The sequence below is a fragment of the Triticum aestivum genome, chromosome 6D (assembly GCF_018294505.1).
Source record: "Triticum aestivum cultivar Chinese Spring chromosome 6D, IWGSC CS RefSeq v2.1, whole genome shotgun sequence".
Classification (NCBI taxonomy): Eukaryota; Viridiplantae; Streptophyta; class Magnoliopsida; order Poales; family Poaceae; genus Triticum; species Triticum aestivum.
In genome coordinates, this window is record NC_057811.1 from 27,089,804 (window position 1) to 27,096,838 (window position 7,035).

The window sequence follows — 7,035 nt, forward strand, 5'->3', positions numbered from 1 at the left end:
AAATCAAACCAGTGCATCGAGCACGCACGTGGCCTCACTGCCTCGCGTGCATTTCTGGGTGGATTGCTATAGTAAAAAATTCACTCTGTAGTGTAAAGATGCGCATTGCGCGTGCACGCATACTAGTATAATTATAGTACCATCGTCGAGGAAGACGAAACCGGTGAATCCTGGATAAGATTTCGGAGCTCTTGACCGCAGTTCTTGTCGGAGTTGTAATTTACGGAAGTTTTTGGACTCCGAAAGACTGAAACGAGATATCCAAGCAGGGCACTATGGTGGGTCGTCAAAGCAGCAAGCAGGCCGACGGCGCCCGTACGGATCATCTAGGCTCGCGTCCCGAGGTGAACATCGATCGGGGGTGTAGCTCATATGGTAGAGCGCTCGCTTCGCATGCGAGAGGCACGGGGTTCGATTCCCCGCACCTCCATTTTCACCACATTCTTTTTCTTCATTTTGGTGCCCTGGTGAATGATGTTTCCTGTTTTCATTCAGATTTTACAAACGCGTGATCATTTTTGAATCTCATGAACGTTTTTTTTAAATGGTACAATTTTTTTAACAAATTTACAATATGTTCGTTCATGACATTAAAAAAATGATCACAAGTTTTACAGATATGGTCCGTAACATTTTTAGAAAATGTTCATGAAATGAAAAGATTGTTCATGCAATTTTGAACAAAAAACATTCATGATTTTTGTTAAAAAGTTCTAACACTTAACACAATGTTTTTTTAAATGCCATGCATTTCCAAATAATGTTCAACATGTGTTTAAAAATGTTCACTGCATATTTAGTAAATCTTCAACATGTATTTATAAAATGCTCAACTGTATCTAAAAATGTTCAATGTGTGCTAAAAAATGTTAACTTGTACTTTGAAAAATAAAAGAAAAAATGATAAAAAAAAACAATAACAAAAAAATCTGACGGTGCTACGACCCAGGGATGCCTCACTTCTCTGGTTGCCGGCTAGGCCCCCTAGGTCGGTTTCCGCCCTGGACCATCATGGCCGGCCCATGGGCCCTGTAAAAGGAAGATTCAAGAAGTCTTCATGTTCAAGACATAGATTTAAGAAAACGTTCAAGACAAGGAATCCGTATTCGTGGAGGACCCCTCCACCAACGTAGCCGACTACGTCCTTGTAGCCCTAGGGGCTAGGGGCCTCGGTATCCTATATAAGCTGGGGCCAAACTAGTCGATAGAGATAATGCAATCTCTCGGTCCCCAATCGCAATGTACACGCATAGGAGTCAAGTTTTATTACCTTGTAAGGAGGACCTGAACCTGGCTAAATATGGTCTCCTGTTTTCCCTCCGATACACTCACCTTGTCAGGATAATCTGCCGAGGGATCTGACGGAATCAACTCCGACAGCGGTGGCCATATAGGTGTGGGGCCTTAACTCAGAGATTAGATGGGATCGCCAATTGACACTGGCATGACCTACACGCTAGGTTAGATCTTCGTTTTTGGTGCCATGAGCTCCGTCGCCGACTTGACAGGCCACCTCGGCCTAGTCGAGAACTATGCTCCGGGTCGGATAATCTGAGTTAGCATCATGTCGCGGCCCAGGAGCACCAGGCCAAAATTTCGAGTAGGCGTAGGAGCAGCATGCCGAATTTTTCAAGTAGGCCAAGCTCGCCCATCTGGGTTGGCACCGAAGACGGCGTTAACATTGGTGGTCCATGCAGGTCCCCCGTCGTGAACTCAAAGATCTGATGGGATTGCCGGTTGACGTCGCCCAAGTCAAATCTTCCCGTTTTGGTGCCATAAGCTTTGACGCTAACTCGATCGGCCACCTTGGCCTGGTCGATAACTATGCTCCAGGGCAGATCATCCGATTCATTAATCTAGATTCGTGCGGCGAGCTTGTTCTCCAAGCCTTCATGTTATGCCGGGCCAAGGAGAAGGTTGCAGCAACTCTATTTTTTCATGGTATATGGCCCAGAAGTTGTCCTCCCCAGTGACATCAAGCACAATTTCCCATACATATCTGGTTGCGTGGAGAACTATGCTGAGTTGGAGTGTTAGGACGACTTGTATGCACCGAAGGTTATGTTAGAATAAATCCGAGGTCACCATTGATCTTCCGAGGACCAAGTAATTCCACGAGGCATGGCACCGGGATTTGTTAACGAGGTTCACCGATATGGCTACATCCTCGGGGCATGACTACGGGCGCTCCTCCCCGTGACACCGTCACAATACCGCACACCGGCCACCCGAGCGCCGGCACATCCCGCGAGCTCCCCCTTGCGCGCCTGTGCTATTATGTTGGCATGGGTTGCATCGTGTGTCTACCCCCACTATATATGAGAGGCCTAGGATACAAGTGTCCTACTTGGACATGACTCCATATCCTATCTAAACACAATACAACTACAAGTCCAATTGTAACCTATCTTGTACACAATATTCGACACAACTCTAATATGTTAAAGCCAGGCCGATGACTACGCGTGTGATCTATCTTTTATAAGCTGGGGAAGAGGAAGGGCCAGTTCTTTGTGGAGTGTTTTTTGTCAAGTGCTCGGCAAATCCATGATACCTGACATTCCTTACCAAATAAAATAAAATAAAAAATGATTGCCGAGTTTTCATTACTAGAAATTTGGAAAAGACAACCCGACGTCGACTGGCCAATGATGGGGTCTGTTGGTTAGGACACTACCAAGTACCTTCTGGATGGAACTCGACAAAGGTCAGACTTTGCCAAGTTGCTTTTTTTCGCCAAGTTGATTTTTTTCGCCAAGTCCCTTTTCCTCGGCTCTGGGCAAATAATTATGTCTACTGAGTTGTTTTTCATTACCGAGTTCTTTTACCTCGTACTCTGCGGAGTACTTTCACTATCGAGCTCCCGATAAAAGAAACTCGGCAAACCTCGAGAACTTAGCATGCACGGCGATTCTAGTAGTGCAAGCTTGCGAACCCGCATATTGACAACGAGCATTGGTAATTTCCCATTTCAAAATGTTGTTCTTCCACCATGTATAAGTTATGTCGAGAAAACTATGCACAACATAGAAACCAACATGGAAATAAGTTTGCAACATGGATTGATAGAACCGTGAACTATTACAACCAACATATATTTCGAATAAAATTCTGATACAAGATATTGAACAAAAATGTAGTTAAAGGCACAAGATATAATAATAGGTGGCATTGTAATTAAGCACATATGAGTTACCTTATGGCATGGTTATCTTGGTATGAATTGCAAACATTGATCATCTCATCTCCTAGCTCACAGTGTTCTAGTGTTGCCTTAAAGATCCCCACAAGAATACCAATGATGTGGAGAGCAGAGCAAGCGATGGCTTTAGCGTTCTGGGAAACAAACTTGCACACAATAATCCGCAACCACCACCACCCCCCCCCCCCCCCCCCCCAAGATTTTAAAGTAGCGGTGACGGGGGGACATATGTTGGGCAAGTCCGTTGAAGAATTTGAGAATTTGCTTGTCGGATAGTTCTCCTTTTATGAAACCCCTTGATCGCAGCATGTGCACATCCTCCTCCCGAACCATGAGCATTGCAAGGACGACGACGAAGGAGCAGACAGAAGTATCATCAACATTCTGGGAGCTAGGTAAGGCCGTGCATACCTCAAAAGCCACTATGCTGGCAAGCCAGGATGCCAAACCTAAACATCTAAGACCTGAGGTCCCAACCAGGACGCCTGCCTGGTATGGGGCACCTACCAGTCTGGCGCACTCCTTAACCAGGACGCCTGCCGGGTGTGAGGCCGCCGCAGCCACCTGCCACGAGTCCATCTTCAGAGCTGTACTGTTGCATCTACCGTGCCAGGTCTCTCTGTCATCGACGCCACCACGACGCCAGACAGCGTCGTCCTCCTGCGTGAGTCCATCCTCCCACATCGAACTCCGAATCTGCACTACACCACGCCGTCAAGATCCGTCGCCATCAATGTATGGATGAAGTATCGCTCCACCAAAGAAGCCGTCCGCTGGTCCCGTGAAGCCGAGTGCACCTCCAAGAATGCCGCCCCCAAGGGGGTTACGACACATGATTGCCGCCAACATCCGATCAGTTGATCTATGGTTTCCCCCGGAGGTATTGAGTGGAGTTGGGAGCTTCACCTCGGTGATGCCTTCATGAAGGAAACGATGATAAGGGCATCGTCATCACCGGCTCCGGTCATCGACCGAAGACCAGGTTTTCACCCGGATCCGTCCCAAGAAATCCACCCAACAACCTGTGCACCGTCTCGACCGCCTTCAAAGCCCCAAATCCGGCGACCAACCGCAGCAACAGTGCCACCGTGGGATCCCTGACGCACCGGCCACTGCCTGAGCGTGCCACCAATGGAGCCTAGGAGGAGGGCTCCCACCCCGCCTCGCCAAGCCGCGAGAGCCGCCGAGAAGGATCCCGCGCGCTCGTCACTGTCTCTGATCCGAACCAATCCATAACAGATCGCCGTCACGGATCCGCCTTGGATAGGGACTGCACCACGCCATGCCGCCGCGGGAAGCCCTAACTTCACCGGCCGCCACCCTCTAGGGCCGCCGCCCCCGGATCCAGACAGAACATTGCCGCTGCCACCGGCCAAGTTCCGCCGCCGCCGACCGACCAAGCCACCGGTCACTGCGACCGCCGCCGCCATGACCATGCGAGCACAGCCAGCCGGCCGACCAACTCCGACGAAGAAGAAGGCCACCACCAACCAGCCTAGGGCCGGCGCCCCAGACATCCTCGTGTTGCAGATCAAGTCCAGGAGCAGTGCACCGCTGACGGCGATTGAGATCGGTAGCACAACGAATTGGCCTGACTGAGTCAAGGCCAGATCCGCTGGTGCCGTTCTCCCCTGCCGCCGCCACGCCACTTTCATGTCGCCGCCGATCTGCGCCACTGCCGCCGATCTGGCCGGAAAGGAGCGCCGCCTCCCAACCAGATCGAGGCCCTGAGGAGAAAACCGCCGCCGCCGCCACGCCACAAGGGCTTTGCCCTGTGACGCCCTTGTGGCGTGGCGGCGGCGGCGGAGGGGAGCAGAGGTGGGGCGGGGCTGTAGGCGGAGGGCGAGGGCTCCCCGGTGCAGGGCGGCGCCGCCGCACGGGGGAGGGACGGGGGAGGAACTTGACTTCCATATCATTAAAGTTATCATTTTTGCCGTGTTCTAGCTTGATGCCGATTCCTTCAAGTTCCATGGCGCTAATAGGTGCCGAGGTTAGAAAGAAGAGCAGTGGATCCGGTTGTTTGACTAACATCCTTGTTTGTGCAGACGTAGGAGGCCAAGAAGATCTAGTGATCGGTCTGATGGCGCCAAGTTGATGTAGTCAAAGGAAGATGCCAAGAAATACTTGCTGCTCACTGAATCTCCCATCACAACAATGAAGTCGTCCAAGTTTACTGCCATGGCGGGCGGTCATTAGAGCTTCAAGATGACCAACCAGGGGAGCTGGTTTTCCAGCACCATGATGTCATTCTTGATGCAAGATAGGTTGGAGACGAGAAAACGTTGCAGTGGCGACGGGCTACGGATGTCGTGAATCTTCTAAGTGTGAAGTCAAGTGCATATATCGTGTCTAAATCTTCTCTATAGTCCACGACCTCCATCGTCCAGCCAGCCTGCCCGTGGCTAGAGCTAGAATTATCACAAATCTGACATATCTACTTCTCTTCTCGGCCAGAGCAGATTTTTGGACTATGAAACGTCACATCCAAGCGGGGCATTATGGCGGGCTGGGATAACAATAGGGCGCCGGCGCCTGCACGAACTTTCTAGGATCCCGCCCCAGGAAGATCATCAAACGGGGGTGTAGCTCACATGGTAGAGCGCCCGCTTCGCATGCGGGAGGCACGGGGTTCGATTCCCCGCACCTCCATTTTTTTCTTCATTTTGGAGACCTACTGAAAATTGTTTTTTATTTTCATTCATTTTTTACAAACCTGTAATCATTTTTTAATGTCATGAAATGTAAAAGATTGTTCGCGCAATTTTTAACAAAATGCTCATAAACGTATAAAAGTATGTTCATTAATTTTTTTAAGAAGGTTCTAACACTTCACAGATTGTTTGCATGTTTTAAAAAAACCATGCCATTTAAAAAATCATGTCCACTGCGTATTTAGGAAATCTTCAACATGTACTCAAATAAATGTTTGATGTGTATTTATAAAATGCTCAATGTGTATCTACAAATGTTCATTTTCTATAGGAAAAATATCCGTGTAAAAATGTTAACATGTATTTTGGAAAAAGAAAAAATGAACAGAAAAAAAATTGACGGTGTTAGGGCCCGGGGGTGCCTGAGCTCTCTGGTTGTCGGCCCGATTAGGCCGGCCTGAGTCCCCCTAGGTCTGTTTCTGCCCTGGGCCATCATGCCGGCCTATAGGCCCTTTAGAAGGAATATTCAAGAAGACTTCATGTTCAAGAAAAGGAATCCGTATTCGTGGAGGTCCCTATGGGCCTCGGTAATAAGACGAGGCCGAACTAGTCGATAGAGATCAGACAATCCCTCGGCTCCAGTCACAATGTACACGAGCGGGAGTAGGACCAGAACTTGGGTAAATATGGACTACTATTTTCCTCCAATCTACTCCCCTTGTCGGGATACCCTACCAAGAAATCTGCCGAAATTAGCTCCGACAGTGCTAGCTATACAGGTCCTGCATGGTAAACACAGAGACTAGATGGGATCGCCAATTGACACCGGCGTGACCTACATTATGGGTTAGATCTTCATTTTCGACACCATGAGCTTTGTCGCCGACTCGACCGACCACCTCGGCCTGGACGAGAACTACGCTCCGGGTCAGATCATTCGATCCGGCCATTTGGAGACTGGAGTACGTTGCAGATTCGCGGGCCGAGCTTGTTACCCAAGGCTTAGCATCATGCTGGGCCAGGAGCACCATGCCAAAATTTCCGAGTAGGCCTAGGCAATTTTGATGATATATATCGCTTATCGTTAGCGTCTCGGTTAGTTGGGGATTAGAGATTAATCGGAAATCGGCCGATTAATCGATTTTATCGGTCGACTATTAATCGGCCATGTTTTTCAAATTC

General features: G+C 49.1%; 2 non-coding genes across 2 annotated transcripts; both read left to right on the top strand.

Annotated features, from left to right (window-relative positions):
• Positions 1-357: 357 nt before the first annotated feature.
• TRNAA-CGC (transfer RNA alanine (anticodon CGC)) lies at positions 358-430 on the top strand. Its single transcript has one exon. It is a non-coding gene; the product is annotated as a tRNA-Ala (tRNA).
• Positions 431-5,778: 5,348 nt separating this feature from the next.
• Positions 5,779-5,851, top strand: TRNAA-CGC (transfer RNA alanine (anticodon CGC)). Its single transcript has one exon. It is a non-coding gene; the product is annotated as a tRNA-Ala (tRNA).
• Positions 5,852-7,035: the final 1,184 nt, after the last annotated feature.